The sequence below is a fragment of the Heptranchias perlo genome, chromosome 14 (genome assembly GCF_035084215.1).
Source record: "Heptranchias perlo isolate sHepPer1 chromosome 14, sHepPer1.hap1, whole genome shotgun sequence".
NCBI classification, from domain to species: domain Eukaryota; kingdom Metazoa; phylum Chordata; class Chondrichthyes; order Hexanchiformes; family Hexanchidae; genus Heptranchias; species Heptranchias perlo.
Window position 1 is genome coordinate 34,216,455 of NC_090338.1, and position 16,797 is coordinate 34,233,251.

A 16,797-nucleotide genomic window follows, 5' to 3' on the forward strand; every position below is an offset into this window, starting at 1 on the left:
GAGTTCTGGTTTGCCCCACAAGTGGAAACATCTTCTCTACATCTACCCTATCAAACCCTTTCATGATCTTAAAGACCTCTACCAGGTCACCCCTCAGTCTTCTCTTTTTGAGAAAAAAGAGCCCCAACCTGCTCAATAGTTCCTGATAGGTATAATTTCTCAATTCTGGTATCATCCTTGTAAATCTTTTTTGCACCTTCTCCAGTGCCTCTATATCCTTTTTATAATATGGAGACCAAAACTGTTCTGAAAACATTGCCATTATTTTACCTTAAATGGCATTGTTCACCAGTAGTCATATTTCTTTGCTCTCTTCACAGATGAAAGTCTGAAAGAAAATTCCAGAAAGCAGAATTATTTTAATCAAAATAGCAACATTTCATTTCTAAGAGTGATATATATCTCAATGAAAAATTGAATTAATTCACTTCAGAGACTTAGTCAATGAAGGGCAAATGAAATATAAACCATTTGTTCTTCCTTAGCAACAAAATTGCAGTTCTGTAGGCCATGTAGTTTCCATGGCAACCATGAAATAGCATTAATGAAAAAGGTATATTCTATGTAATATATAAATACCATTTCAAATAAATATTCCTCATTTATTAGTCCACAGATTTTAGACAAGCATCAGGTAGAAGTGGAATAATTTTTCCATCCTACTGATCAGGGGTTTGTAATTTCCTGCCAATCTTTCCTTTCAGTCAACCGATTTGTCTATGTGAAAGACAGCTAAGTCCTATATTGACAAAGGAGGCAATCAGGTGAAGCATGCCTTTAAACGTTGTCTGTTTCTCTTGAACTGTATTAGGAGGGAGCGGGTTGCATAGTACATCAGGAGGCAGAGAGAACAAGCAACACAGGATTCAAAACTTTAGCTTTACTTTACAAATGCAGAGACTCTCCCAATTGTTTAGTGGACAAATGCATCATGCGGCATGGTACTCAGTCATACAGAACAGGATGGTCCAGGCTCGATTGATGGTCTGTACTGAGTCAGCTAATTTCAGTCAGAACATAATACAATTGGCCTCAGTTTCTGGGAGGGAAAACAACCAGGATCACCATCCATTGACTGCTGCTGGAAGTGCACATGTGTGAGCAGTATTGGACTCAATTCTAATGCATCCCACAGTCAAATAGCCCTCTGGCACTCATAATCCAGGCTCACACATGAAGATGGGAAAGATACTGTAGAGCTGCTTGCCCCTGTGGAACTATACCCCAGCATAAGTCACAGTCACTGGGAGATAAAACGGCAAGGGGCAAAAACAGGAAAAATTGGACAAGGGATAATAAAAAGTGAGAAAAAAATCATAAGCTATAAAATTGTTCAAGGGTATCTCTTTGCTGTTAAAAAAAAGAAGGTAATTTAAACTTTGTGCGATAGTGTGAAACGGGTGATATTGAATCAATTGCCCATTATACATCTTTTCATTTCCATTGAAGTCACTCTATTGGTATAGAGTGCATTTGGTCTTGACCTCCCGTGTGCAATGCATGGAGGATCAGTTCTACAGATATTTGAATTCTACATAAACCGTGTTGTGGGAAATTATATAGTAGAGCTGCAGAACACAAGCCAGCCAGAATATCACCCTATTCAGAATGCACCACATGAAGGAAAAGCAATGATGCCTCTCAGTGGCTAAATCCATAGCTGAATGTGTTTCCTAAATTACAATAGTGACTACACTTCAAAGGTACTTCATTGGCTGTAAAGCGCTTTGGGATGTCTTGAGGTCGTGAAAGGCGCTATATAAATGCAAGTTCTTTCTTTCTTTTATTTGGTCATCTTGCATAGGATTGGCACTAATTGGTATAATCAAGTCGTGTCCCATTTTCCAACCATTAGTGCCCCACTTTCAAATGCAAACGGGGTTGTAAAGACACCAAATCAGTTTCTTAGGACTAGAAATGAGTTTCAACCAGTTTTCAATGATCCTAGCACCTGAGGATCATGAGAAATTGGTCTTCAGGCCTCATCTAAATAATCGCAGCGAGCTGCTGGTGCCTGCCATGCCTCCACTGGCAGGTCGCCTGACTGAAGAATTAAATTTTGGGCCATCCTCCTGGGCGCAAGTGGCATTTTGGCAGCTTGCTGGCTTGGATAACCAGGAGTCAGTGCCTCCTTAATTCAGTTTCTTCCAGGAGAACTTAAGAGGTCTGAGTCGGAAACATTCTTTGTTCTTCTTCTGTGCCTGGATGTCATGCCCTGTTGCCTTGTTTGGCTGCTTGCTGCAGAGGGTCCAGCTGTAGAGATTCTTGAAACCATGATAAAAAGATCAATCAGACATGCAGTGACGTTATCTGAGTCAAGTGACTGAGCCAAGCATTGTTCCTTCATTATCTGATTGTCCCCCAGTCCACTACTGAAGTGTGCAAGCAGAACTATCTTTTTAAAGGCTGCATTCCAACCTCCATCCACACCAGCAGCTGACATCTGTTTTACACGGGATTTACATCAATCACTACTCCAATGGGTAAGCAAATGAGCTGACCTAGGAAACGTTTGTGTAAATACCTCTCATGACCATCAGTGAGTGCAAATCTTTTTCCATTGGTGTAACAGTGGCATATCTCACCACGTGGAAATTCACCTCCACAATGTCTTAATGAAGATAAGGTAGAGAAGCCACATGTTGGCCTATTACCACAGAAATGGGAAATAGATACTGCATCCCTACGTTGGCAAGAGACATAATGTGCCAACTCGGACTTGATATACTGCTAAAGAATTTTGGGAAGCAAGGCTTTGCTTGCCTGATGTCTCCAAAATAGATCACACACTTCAGCATTCACCTCCCTGCAAACCTTTGGGAGGAGGTCATGTCAATGAAGACCTTTCAACATTCGTGGCAGAAATCGGGAATTTTGATGGTTATTGGCATACTTTAATAGGTGAGCCTCAAAGAAATCATTTTCTTGATTAATGGGAAAGGAATCTGGACATTCCGTCTATAATCTAATGAATTTCTTGCTGGGAGCAGGGTGTCTTGTTGCACTACATTACCTTGATCATCCTAGAGAAGCAGACAGGCTTTGGTCCAAGAAGCAGTTTTCTGTAATAAAAAGGGACAAGATGGATTTCCACATGCTTCCTGTATCTTGAATTTAGATCCAGAAATCAAGGGCATGATTTTAGCCATTAAGAATGGGTGGGTTGGGGACGGGGGTTGGGGGAGGCAGGGGGGGCGGTGGAGGGTGCTGTAAAAATTTTTAAAGTTGAGAGCGGGAACGAGTCCTGGCTCCAACGCATCGAAAAATGAGTTTCACCCAGATGTATCTGGGTGCGTGCACGCTTTGGAAACCCGGAAGTTCTGCCAGCAATTAAAACCGGCGGGATGACATTTAAAGGGGGAATTAAGATAGTTGAAGTACTTAAATCAATTAAATTAGTGGGGATTGAGGCAGTCAAATGATTTTAACTCTGCCTGAACATGTCTCCCGTGGCCTCTGAAACGCGCCATGGAAATGGAGGCGAGTTCCAGCCGGCAGTCATTTGAACATTTAAACCAGTGATTGACAAATGGGGATAAAAGGTGAGCTTTTGCAGCAGGGCAAGCAGTTCTCTCAGACAAACCTTTGGCTGGGAGTTCTCAGTGTTTAGACTCAGATTTCTTTGTTCACACTCAGAATTCTTCTGTTCAGACATATTTGCCGGCATTTTGGACCCCCTCAAACCGAAACCATCAGGATGGGGTGGGGGGGGGGGTGCAATGATGTTTTCAGCAGAACAGCTGAGGAGGAGGCACATCACCATCCGCGCTGGGCACAGCGGCAGTTCTGAGAGTTGCAACTCCGCAGGCAGAGGTGCACCACAGGGATCTGCAGAAGAGCAAAGAGGGGAACAAAGGAGGGGCCACCGCTGCAGGAGGCAATACCCTCATGAGGGGGTTTACAGGCAGAGGCTGAGCTTCCTGGACCTCTGAGGATCAGTGCCTGCGAAGGCTCAGATTGAGTCCCCAGTGGTCACAGACATCTGCAGGTTCCTTCATGCAGAGCTGCTCCTGACTGGGCCTGTTGCCCGTCGCAGTTAAAGTCATCACTGTACCCAACTTTTTCACCTCCGGATCCATCCAGGACGTCACTGGTGACATCGCCAGGGTCTCTCAGTTGTCTGCACATAAGTGTATACGACAGGTCACGGATGGATTGTTTTGCAGGGCATCTGACTACGTCAACTTTCCCATTGATGACATCAGCAGACTGAGAGGACAGTGGGTTTCCACTCTCTGACTGGCTTCCCACAGGTACAGGCGCAAATGATTGCACATACGTAGCAATCCGAGCACCTCCACATGAGCCAGGACTGTTCATCAACAGAAAAGGATATCATTCCATCAATGCACAGCTGGTTTGCGACCACCAGAAGAGGTTTCTGCAGGTGTGTGCCAAATTCCTGGGCAGCTGCCAGGATTCCTTCATTCTGCGCTAATCCAACATGTTGAATGTATTCAGGAGGAATTTCTCATTCAGTATGTGGATGGCCCGACGAGAGAGGGGGCAAAACTTGACCTCCTCTTGGGAAATAAGGAAGGGCAGGTGACAGAAGTGTTAGTGAGGGATCACTTTGGGACCAGTGATCATAATTCCATTAGTTTTAAGATAGCTATGGAGAAGGATAGGTCTGGCCCAAAAGTTAAAATTCTAATTTGGGGAAAGGCCAATTTTGATGGTATTAGACAGGAACTTTCAGAATTTCAGAAGTTGATTGGGAGAGTCTGTTGGCAGGCAAAGGGACGTCTGGTAAGTGGGAGGCTTTCAAAAGTGTGTTAACCAGGGTTCAGGGTAAGCACATTCCTTATAAAGTGAAGGGCAAGGCTGGTAGAAGTAGGGAACCTTGGATGACTCAGGAGATTGAGGCTCTAGTCAAAAAGAAGAAGGAGGCATATGACATGCATAGGCAGCTGGGATCAAGTGGATCCCTTGAAGAGTATAGAGATTGCCGGAGTAGAGTTAAGAGAGAAATCAGGAGGGCAAAAAGGGGACATGAGATTGCTTTGGCAGATAAGGCAAAGGAGAATCCAAAGAGCTTCTACAAATACATAAAGGGCAAAAGAGTAACTGGGGAGAGAGTAGGGCCTCTTAAGGATCAACAAGGTCATCTATGTGCAGAACCACAAGAGATGGGTGAGATCCTGAATGAATATTTCACATCGGTATTTACGGTTGAGAAAGGCATGGATGTTAGGGAACTTGGGGAAATAAATAGTGATGTCTTGAGGAGTGTACATATTACAGAGAGGGAGGTGCTGGAAGTCTTAACGCGCATCAAGGTAGATAAATCTCCGGGACCTGATGAAATGTATCCCAGGACGTTATGGGAGGTTAGGGAGGAAATTGCGGGTCCCCTAGCAGAGATATTTGAATCATCCACCGCTACAGGTGAGGTGCCTGAAGATTGGAGGGTAGCAAATGTTGTGCCTTTGTTTAAGAAGGGCGGCAGGGAAAAGCCTGGGAACTACAGCCTGACATCTGTAGTGGGTAAGTTGTTAGAGGGTATTCTGAGGGATAGGATCTACAGGCATTTGGAGAGGCAGGGACTAATTAGGAACAGTCAGCATGGTTTTGTGAGAGGAAAATCATGTCTCACGAATTTGATTGAGTTTTTTGAAGGGGTAACCAAGAAGATAGATGAGGGCTGTGCAGTAGACGTGGTCTACATGGACTTCAGCAAACCCTTTGACAAGGTACCGCATGGTAGGTTGTTACATAAGGTTAAATCTCATGGGATCCAAGGTGAGGTAGCCAATTGGATACAAAATTGGCTTGACGACAGAAGACAGAGGGTGGTTGTAGAGGGTTGTTTTTCAAACTGGATGCCTGTGTCCAGCGGTGTGCCTCAGGGATCGGTGCTGGGTCCGCTGTTATTTGTTATTTATATTAATGATTTGGATGAGAATTTAGGAGGCATGGTTAGTAAGTTTGCAGATGACACCAAGATTGGTGGCATTGTGGACAGTGAAGAAGGTTATCTAGGATTGCAACGGGATCTTGATAAATTGGGCCAGTGGGCCGATGAATGGCAGATGGAGTTTAATTTAGATAAATGTGAGGTGATGCATTTTGGTAGATCGAATCGGGCCAGGACCTACTCCGTTAATGGTAGGGCGTTGGGGAGAGTTATAGAACAAAGAGATCGAGGAGTACAGGTTCATAGCTCCTTGAAAGTGGAGTCACAGGTGGATAGGGTGGTGAAGAAGGCATTCGGCATGCTTGGTTTCATTGGTCAGAGCATTGAATGCAGGAGTTGGGATGTCTTGTTGAAGTTGTACAGGGCATTGGTGAGGCCACACTTGGAATACTGTGTACAGTTCTGGTCACCCTATTATAGAAAGGATATTATTAAACTGGAAAGAGTGCAGAAAAGATTTACTAGGATGCTACCGGGACTTGATGGTTTGACTTATAGGGAGAGGTTAGGCAGACTGGGACTTTTTTCCCTGGAGAGTAGGAGGTTAAGGGGTGATCTTATAGAAGTCTATAAAATAATGAGGGGCATAGATAAGGTAGATAGTCAAAATCTTTTCCCAAAGGTAGGAGAGTCTATAACGAGGGGGCATAGATTTAAGGTGAGAGGGGAGAGATACAAAAGGGTCCAGAGGGGTAATTTTTTCACTCAAAGGGTGGTGAGTATCTGGAACGAGCTGCCAGAGGCAGTAGTAAAGGCGGGTACAATTTTGTCTTTTAAAAAGCATTTGGACAGTTACATGGGTAAGATGGGTATAGAGGGATATGGGCCAAGTGCAGGAAATTGGGACAAGCTTAGTGGTATAAACAGGGCGACATGGACATGTTGGGCCGAAGGGCCTGTTTCCATGTTGTAACTTCTATGATTCTATGATTCTATGATCCCGGCCCTCTTCCACACACAAGACACACTTAAGGGATCGCACTTGGAGAAAAGGTATACCCCCTGAAGACGTGGCTCATGACACCAGTTAGCAACCCCAGCAGCGAGGCACAGAAGTGATACAATGACAGTCATAGCACCACCAGGCCTGTCATAGAGCAAGCCATCGGACTGCTGAAGATGAACTTCTGGTGGCTGGATCGATCTGGGGAAGCCCTTCACTACTCACCGGAGATGGTGTGCAAAATAATACTCGTGTGCTGTGTCCTGCACAACACGCCCAACAGAGAGGGTTACACATGAATGAAGTCCCATGTGTTCCACAAGCAGCTGCCTCACCTATCTTCAACATTGAAAAAGAAGATGAGGAGGAGGAGCTGGAGGAGGGAGAGGAAGAGGACGACGATGGGCGAATCATCGGCGAAGCAGTGTCTCATCTGGCTGCTCGTCATGCCGAGGAGTCACTCATGCTTGATAGATTCTCATAGGGAGATCCTCTAGGTGACTACAGCCAAGTACTCAGACCACCTGTAATGACCACCACAACCACAAGCACCCCCCACCCCGCCCCACTCAGGTTGCACAAAACAGTCATGCAACGACACATACACCCATTGCAAATGTACCCAATGGGTGGCATCAATTCGCCTTTCATGAGCAACCACATATAAGGGCGCTTTCACAAAAGGGATTCAAGAATCGGTAAGACGTGGCAGTGGTGGTGAGAACCATAACATTTAATGTGATGTTGACATAAACCAAATAGAAATGAAAAACATAACAGTCTGTCAGACATCCCTTGGTGATTACAAAACCGTTGACTTCCTTTTCCGACAGCTTCTACGTGGTGCATCCCCTGTGACTGCAGTAGAGGCAGTGGCAGGTTGCTCAAATTCATGCCTAGGCTGCTTAGATGCTTTCGGCCTACGGCCTCTGGGTTTTGGAGCCCATGAGGGCTCCTCCAAAGAATGCTCCACCTGCACCTGTGCAGGGGAAGATTCGGCCATCTGGAGAGGAGGCAGCATTGCAGGTACCAGTTGTGGGGGAGTGGGGGGGAAGGCAACAGGTGAGACGTGGGAGTGCTTTGAGTGGTGTCCCCACTTCCATGACCCCTTTCGCCATCATCCCTTTCCTGGGCCAGGGGCACATCACTCCTACCACCCTGCTGGACAACAGTTTGGAGGACACGTGTGATGCCTTGTAAGGCCAGTGCTAATGTATCCATCTGCCTGTCTGAGGCAGCAGAATGTAGTTCGTCCTGAGTCTGCATGGCTGTTGCCAGAGCCTGAATGGACTCATTTATGAGCAGTGCTTGAAGCTCGATGATGACAGCCATTCTCTCCATCACAGACATTCCCGCACTTACCTGCACCGCCAATCCACTAGGAGTGGAGTGGACTCCTCCATCCTCTCCACTATTGTGGAGAGTTTGCGTGGCATGTTTTCCACTCCCTCACACGTTGCTCCTGTACCTCTATCATTCTCCTTCTCAAGGATGGCCCCCGGAGTTCAGCATCTGTGCCAAGCTGAGCAGAGCTTGGAGAGGAGTGCACCCACCGACACGCACTCTCCACCGCTGCCCCTGTCAGCAGTGCGTGCTCGTGCTCATTTGTGTGTGTTGATTCACCAGGTGACAACCCAATTGCCTGTCTAATAGGATCCACCAAGGTTTGAGTACCTGTGCTGGTGGATGGCTCGCTAAGATGTGACAGTGCGCCCTCAGAGGCAAGGAGCTCCTCTGAGGAATCGCCCTCGACCACGTCTTCGGTCTGTGATGCCCCTGGAAGAGAACACAAAGCAATATTAATAATCATCGCAGAAGTAATGTTGCGATGAGCATACTGAGGTGTGCAACAGATCAATCATTGATAACGTCAATCCATGTTATGTGCGAGGGATGTTACAGTTCTGTCACCAGAAGTTTATGGGGTGCCAGTCTCGGCATCCCTAGTGGCCAGGCACTCCACCGTCCGGCTTATATCCAAGGCTTCCTCCTTCACCTCTGTGAGGGCCACGGTTTGTGGAGGCCCCCTCCAGTTTTGCCCTCTCCCTTGCATTTTACGCTGACTAAAGATGTGTGGGTGAGTGAGGGTGATGTGGTCACCCCATGGATGCATTGCTTTGGGTCAGGATGACAATGAAGCAGATGCATCAGAGGGTGACTATCAGACAGATTGCTCACATTGCATCAGGATTGGGGTGAGTGGGAGAGGTGGGTGCACAAATGAGCCGGGGTGGGGGGGTGAAGAAGTGCACAGAAAGTGAAGGCGAATTGAGACTGAGCCTTAAGTGGGTGTGAGGAGTGATGTGATGGAGTAGGCTTTGTAGGGCAGTATGAGGGGGGTTACTGTTCACCACAGAATGCAGGTCAATCAGTAAACGTATGCACTTTTCCTGACCTGATTAGGTCATTAAATCTCTTTCTGCATTGATGCCACGACCAGGGCACTGTGTACCCACTGCTCACCTTGTCCACCACCTCCAGCCACGCCTTCTTGGTGACACGACCAGATTTCTTGCTGCGGTCTGCTGGGTACAGCACCTCCCTCCTGCTTCTTACTGTGCCCAGCAATGTTTCCAGGGTGGTGTCGGAGAATCTAGGTACTGGCTTCGCTCTACAACATTCCCCACTTATTTTTTCCTCCTTTCTCCTTCAAAATGCATTGCTGGAGTGGCTCTTTAAATAGTGGGCTTTAAGTGCATCATATGGGTGTGCAGTCCGCCCGCTGCGCAGCTTAAGGACGCGAAACCCGGAAGCTAAGTTAACTGGCTCCAATTGAGTTGTGATTGCGTGGGAAACAGCACGATTTTTTTCTCCGGGTTTCCCACCCAATCATCGACCCCCCCCCCCCCGCCCCCCGCACTGAGAACCTGCTCCTAGTAAAAATCATGCACCAGGACACTCGATTTGACTACTGAAACCAACTGCTAGATTCATGCTTCCTTCTTTTCCCTTTAAAACCATAATGGAATTTGGAGTTACTTGTTAAGAACTGCAAGGCTTTAATCTATTTCAAATGAATCTCAAATGTTATTAACTTGGCTGGATTTCAGATAATTGCAACTCTGTTTATCAATTTTCTATAGATTTCCCTGGCTCCTTTAGCCCACCCTGTGCTCTCCAACACTGAAATAAAATCTCAAACTAATATTATGTCCATTCAAGATAGAAGAGCTGACTTCAATGGATAATTTTTCCCTCTAGTGGTCTTCATGGTACTTTTAATGGGAGATAGGTTCTCTTTGGTCTGCCTTCTCTGCACATCAGTAAAGCAGTCACAATGCGTGGAAGTATGCCCAAATAATTAATGTTGTGTCTGCATGGGTGACAGTATAACAGTGCATCCTATTTTTTTTTCTCCAGAAGACTTGCACTTTGAAATTGTCCACAGCAACACCCTTATCCCATCTGTGCTGCCTTTCCAGCTGCCACATACCTCCTTTGGTTATTTGTATTTCCCCATGGTACAGTTTGTGTGGTACATTCTTAAGACATCTGGTGCATCACTGGCATCTGTTGAGCAATCAAAGTTTTTGTGTTTCATATGCTATCAATGATTGGATGGCACACAATCTCACTTGGTCACTTCTGTCAAACCAGCACAGAAAATTGCTTTTGTTGAAAAGTTGCTGGAAACTTTTAATTGGAAAGGAGGGGGAACTACTACATTTCTATTAAATTACAAATATATGGGATTTAAAAATGAATTTTCTGTTCATAGCTATATTTCAAATTGGGCTACATTATAAAGATTAGACTACTGACATTATCATTTGGTAGTCACAAGAAATAATATTGCCATCTTTTAATAAAAGCATTAGCTCACTGACTAAGCTAATGACAAAAGATATTTTAAAATAATATACAAAAAGGTTTAGTACAATAAATTATAATTTACATGTATCCATAGGAACATAGGAACAGGAATAGGCCATTTAGCCCCTCAAGCTTGTTCTGCCATTCAATTATATCATGGCTGATCAACTCCATTTACCCGCCTTTGATACATATCCCTTGATACTCTTACCTAATAAAAATCTGACGATCTCAGTCTGAAAAATTTCAATTGACCAAGCATCCCCAGACTTTTGGGGGAGAGATTTCCACATATCCACTAACCTTTGGGTGAAAACTGTTTCCTGATTTCATTCCTGAACGACCTAGCTCCAATTTTAAGATTGTGTCCCGTTGTTCTGGAATCCCTCACCAGAGGAAGTAGCTTCTCTGTATCTACCCTATTGAATCCTTTTATTATTTTATCCACAGGCTAAACTTCCCTCACCAACAGCAATTAACCTCTAATTCACTTCAGAATTTGCAGGAATTAGATTTGTGGCCTTAAAGGGACAGGCCGAAGTAAACAGATCTCACTCTTCTCTGCTGAATGGGGGTTGTATGGTATCATAGTATGTTACAGCACAAAAGAAGGCCATTAAGCCCATCGTGCCTGTGCCGGCTCTTTGAAAGAGATATCCAATTAGTCCCACTCCCCTGCACTTTCCCCACAGCCCTGTAAATTTTTTCCCTTCAAGTATTTATCCAATTCCCTTTTGAAAATTATTATTGAACCTGCTTCCAACACCCTTTCAGGCAGTGCATTCCAGATCATAACAACTCTCTGTGTAAAAAATTGTTTCCTCATTGGCTAAAGTGGACTGGGTAAACAGATTAGATGGTATGATGGTGGATAAGCAGTGGCAAACATTTAAAAAGATATTTTATGACTCGCAACAAAAATATATCCCTGTGAGGAGGAAAGACTCCACAAAAAGGGTGAACCAACCTTGGCTAACTAAGGAAGGTAAGGATGGTATCAGATTAAAAGAAAAAGCATACAACATGGCAAAGATTACTGGTAAGCCCGAAAATTGGGAAAACTTTAAAAACCAGCAAAGGATGACGAAAAGAATAATAAAGAGGGAGAAAATAAATTATGAGAGTAAACTAGCAAGAAATACAAAAACTGACAGTAAAAGCTTCTACAAGTGTATAAAAAGGAAGAGGGTAGCTAAAGTAAACATTGGTCCCTTAGACAATGAGACTGGGGAAATAATAATTGAAAACAAGGAAATGGCAGAGGAATTGAACAGATATTTTGTATCTGTCTTCACAGTAGAAGACACTGATAACATACCAATAATAGCAGAAAATCAAGGGGCAAAGGGGAGGGAGGAACTAAAAATAATCACTATCACTGGAGAAAAAGTATTAGGTAAACTAATGGGTCGAAAGACTGTCAAGTCCCCTGGACCTGATGGTTTGTATCTGAGGGTCTTAAAGGAAGTGGCTGCAGAGATAGTGGATGCATTGGTTGTAATCTTTCAGAATTCACTAGATTCTGGAAAGGTCCCAACGGATTGGAAAACCGCAAACGTAACACCCCTATTCAAGAAGGAAGTGAGACAGAAAGCAGGTAACTATAGACCAGTTAGCCTAACATCTGTCATTGGGAAAATGCTAGAATCCATTATTAAGGAAGTAGTGGCAGGACATTTGGAGACTCATAATACAATCAAGGAGAGTCAACATGGTTTTATGAAGGGGGAATCATGTCTGACAAATTTATTAGAGTTCTTTGAGGAAGTTACGAGCAGGGTGGATAAAGGGGAACCGATGGATGCAGTATATTTGGATTTCCAAAAGGCATTTGATAAGGTGCCACATAAAAGATTACTGCACAAGGTAAGAGTTCATGGTGTTGGGGGTAATATACTGGCATGGATAGAGGATTGGCTAACTAGCAGAAAACAAAGAGTCGGGATAAAAGGGTCATTTTCAAAATGGCAATCTGTAACTAGTGCGGTGCCACAGGGCTCAGTGCTGGGGCCTCAACTATTTTCAATATATATCAATGACTTGGATGAAGGAACAGAGTGTCCTGTGGCCAAATTTGCTGATGATACAAAGATAGGTGGAAAAGCAAGTTGCGATGAGGACACAAAGTGTCTGCAAAGGGATATTGACAGGTTAAGCGAATGGGCAAAAATTTGGCAGATGGAATATAATGTGGGAAAATGTGAAGTCATCCACTTTGGGAGGAAAAATAAAAAAGCAAAATATTATTTGAATGGAGAAATACTACAAAATGCTGCGGTACAGAGGGATCTGGGTGTCCTCGTACATGAAACACAAAAAGTCAACATATAGGTGCAGCAGGTAATCCGGAAGGCAAATGGAATATTGGCCTTTATTTCTAGGGGGATGGAGTATAAAAGCAGGGAAGTCATGCTACAACTATGCAGGGTGCTGGTGAGACTACACCTGGAGTACTGTATACAGTTCTGGTGCCCTTATTTAAGGAAGGACAAACATGCATTGGGGGCAATTCAGAGAAGCTTCACTAGGTTGATTCCGGGTATGGAAGGGTTGTCTTATGAGGAAAGATTGAACAGGTTGGGTCTATACTCATTGGAGTTTAGAAGAATGAGAGGAGATCTTATTGAAACATACAAGATTCTGAGGGGAGTTGATAGGGTGGATGCTGAGAGGATGTTACCCCTCGTGGGGGAATTTAAAACTAGGGGGCATGGTCTCAGTATAAGAGGTCGCCTGTTTAAGACAGAAATTAGGAGGAATTTCTTCTCCCAGAGGGTCGTGAATCTTTGGAATTCTTTACCCCAAAAAGCTGTGGAGGCTAAGTCATTGAATACATTCAAGGCTGAGTTAGACAAATTTTTGATCAGCAAGGGAGTCATAGGATATGGCTAAAGGGTGGGAAAGTGGAGTTGAGGTAAAAATCAGATCAGCCATGACCTCATTAAATGGCGGAGCAGGCTCAAAGGGCTGAATCATCTACTCCTGCTCCTATTTCTTATGGTCTTATGGTCTCATGTTGCCTCTGGTTCTTTTGCCAATCACCCTAAATCTGTGTCCTTTGGTTACCGACCATAGGAACATAGGAACAGGAGTCGGCCATTTAGCCCCTAAAGCCTGTTCCGCCATTCATTGAGATCATGGCTGATCTGTCACCTAACTCCATATACCCGCCGTAGTCCCATATCCCTTAATACCTTCGGTTAACAAAAATCTATCAGTCTCAGACTTAAAATTAACAATTGAGCTAGTATCAACTGCTGTTTGTGGAAGAGAGTTCCAAACTTCGACCACCTTTTGCGTGTAGAAGTGTTCCATAATTTCACTCCTGAAAGTCCTGGCTCTGATTTTAGGCTATGTCCCTTCATCCTAGATTCCCCAACCAGAAGAAATAATTTCTCTCTATCTACCCCATCAGTTCCCCTTAATAGCTTGAAAACTCGATCAAATCACCCTTTAATCTTCTAAATTCCAGGGAATACAACCCTAGTCTGTGTAATCTCACCCCTTCTGCCACCAGAAACAGTTTCTCCTTATTTACTCTTTCAAAACTGTTCATGATTTTGAACACCTCTATCAAATCTCCTCTTAACCTTTTTCTGCTCTAAGGAGAATAATCCCAGCTTCTCCAGTCTCTGCACATAACTGAAGTCCCTCATCCCTGATACCATTCTAGTAAATCTCTTCTGTACCCTCTCTAAGTCCTTCACATCCTTCCTAAAGTATGGTGCCCAGAATTGAACACAATACTCCAGCTGAGGCCTAACCAGTGTTTTATAAATGTTTAGCATAACTTCTTTGCTTTTGTACTCTATACCTCTATTAATAAAGCCCAGGATCCCATATGCTTTTTTAACAGCCATTTCAACGTGTCCTGCCACCTTCAACGATTTGTGCATGTGCATCCCCAGGTCTCTCTGTTCCTGTACAGCCTTTAAAATTGTACCATTTAGTTTATATTGCCTCTCCTCAAGATCAGCCATGATCTTATTGAATGGCGGAGCAGGCTCGAGGGGCCGATTGGCCTACTCCTGCTCCTATTTCTTATGTTCTTATGTTCTTTCCTACCAAAATGTATCACTTCACACTTTTCTGTGTTAAATTTCATCTGCCATGCGTCTGCCCATTTCACCAGTCTGTCTATGTGCTTCTGAAGTCTGTTACAATCCTCCACATTGTTTACTACTTTCCTGAGTTTCGTGTTATTGTCAAACTTTGAAATTATACCCTGTATACCCAAGTCCAGATTGTTAATATATATCAAAAAGAGCAATGGTCCTAATACTGACACCTGGGGAACACCATTGTATACTTTCCTCCAGTCTGAAAAACAACCGTTCATCACTATTCTCTGCTCTCTGTCCCTTAGCCAATTTTGCATCCATGCTTGTCACTGTCCCTTTAATCCCATGGGCTTTAATTTTGCTTACAAGTTTATTATGTGGTACTTTATCAAATGCCTTTTGTAAGTCCATATACACAATATCAACCACACTACCCACATCAACCCTCTCCGTTACTTCATCAAACAATTCAATCAAGTTAGTCAAACACGATTTTCCTTTAACAAATCTTCGCTGACTTTCATTTATTATCCATACTTTTCCAGGTGTTGGTATAGCTTTTCTGTCAATGTAGAGCAGTGTATGATTTAACTTACCATGGGCACCATTAAAGGAGATTCACTTTTGAAAACAATTCTAGAAGTTATTTCAAGATGGCTGGCCTTCTGGTTGAGCTACCATCTTTGCCCTCTTCCACGCTAAAATTGTATGTTTGGTTCGCCTTGACTCTTAGCATTTCCCGCTGCTGGACTCCCCAATTCCTTGATATCGGCTAGCCTCAGAATTGTGGTAGACAAGGTAGCATGGATTATGTGCTGGGAACCCAGGCACTTAGTAGCTTTTTTACAAATTAATTTCTAACGGTTGTTATAATCAGCAATGATGATTTAATTAAGATACATTGGCCTGGAAATTGCCAGTCCTGTCCTTATTCAACATCTACACATGTGTACTTTCCTATTGGAGTGGAACCCTGGCATGGAAATGCTGCGGCTAATTAAAACGCCCCTGTTGTTTCCCTGATTCTGCACAGACTAGGTATCTAAATTTGGACCATTCTAGTGTACCTGGCTCAGTGCCAGAGTGCATTACCTGGTGGTTTTCATAAATTGATATCTTAAGAAATTTACAACATAAATTTCTTTAATTCCCTGTTTCTTTTCATAATTGATGGAATTTTTACTTGCTCAAATTGCATATTGACTGACCATTACTCAACTGCTTGTGATCCTTGCGAAGCAACATCAATGAGTACATATGACAAATCTTTGAAATAACCAAATGGATTACACCTTATCATATGGCTGATAAAAGTCTATTGAAAGGTTAGTTTTTGCAGTCTGGCAAATCATATTTTCTGGATTGTAATATAGCACATTTTCATCATATCTCAAATTTGAAAATAAACTATCAAGTCGAAAAATGTAAATGTAAAGTAAAATTATTCAATAAAAATAGGTTATGCTGAAAATTGTTAAAGAATAACCTTTTGAAAGGTCAAAAGTATTTAATACTATGCAAATAAGCAGAGGCAGTAGCTAATCAACATGCAATTAATTAAAATTAGATTTAAAGCTGTCACATTTGATAGCTAATTAATGATAATAAAAACCGTTCTGGAAGACAGTGATAATTACAAGAGCAGAGTAGTGTTGATTTAACTCTTAGATTACTGCATTTCTTACACAATTGACAGCATACAATAGGGTGAAGTTCCTTGCAGCTTCTGGTGTACTTACGATGCTGGAACAGTGTAGGATCGATTTCAAATGATTGTGCACCCTTAAATCCCTTCCTCTGAGCTTCCTCAATCATTTTGGCCCTTTCTGCAATCTGCCCACTGAACCCCCTGCAGGACTCGTTTATATACCAACACCTCTCAGCCAGTGATGCTGAAGACACGGGTTTCCTGTTTTTGTGCTCCTACTCTGGTAACTTACACCCAGGTGAAAGAGATGCAGCAGCTACACTGGGCACTGGATCTGTGGCCTTCGTGAGCAGTAGGATGGCTGGTCTCATGGCAGCTATTAGATCCTGAAAGCCCTGAGACACAGCAGTAGCCA

At 43.5% G+C, this 16,797-nt stretch overlaps 1 long non-coding RNA gene across 2 annotated transcripts in view; it reads right to left on the reverse strand.

Moving 5' to 3' along the window:
- LOC137332107 (uncharacterized) overlaps positions 1-10,372 on the reverse strand; it is a 29,071-nt gene extending 18,699 nt beyond the window's left edge. For both annotated transcript variants that reach the window (XR_010965585.1, XR_010965586.1), the window contains exons 1-2: positions 10,294-10,372; positions 271-328 (exon numbers count right to left, since the gene is read on the reverse strand). This is a non-coding gene — a long non-coding RNA (uncharacterized lncRNA). The remainder of the gene's footprint in view (positions 1-270; positions 329-10,293) is intronic.
- Between the last annotated feature and the right edge of the window lie 6,425 nt (positions 10,373-16,797).